Raw genomic sequence first — 339 nt, forward strand, 5'->3', positions numbered from 1 at the left:
AGTTTTTTATTTCTCTCCTCTTAACTTTTTTTTTATTTTCATAACTCTAAAAATCTGATTTTAGAGTTATTATAAGTGAAAATTAGTTATCAAACACTAAACTTGATTATCAAACACTAAACTTGATTATCAAACACTAAACTTGATTATCAATCACTAATCTTGATTATCAACAATAAGGGTTAATTGGTCATTTCCATATCTTATTTGATAAGGGGCACTTGAATTATCACCTAATGACCCTTTTTGCCTTATTAGGTTTGCCGCCCCTCTACCATTCCTTGCCGCCCCTATACCAAGTTTGTTTGAGAGTGGTATTCTCGTTATATTTGTTCGCGA

This window comes from Papaver somniferum, unplaced genomic scaffold, assembly GCF_003573695.1.
Source record: "Papaver somniferum cultivar HN1 unplaced genomic scaffold, ASM357369v1 unplaced-scaffold_92, whole genome shotgun sequence".
In the NCBI taxonomy this organism is placed as follows: domain Eukaryota; kingdom Viridiplantae; phylum Streptophyta; class Magnoliopsida; order Ranunculales; family Papaveraceae; genus Papaver; species Papaver somniferum.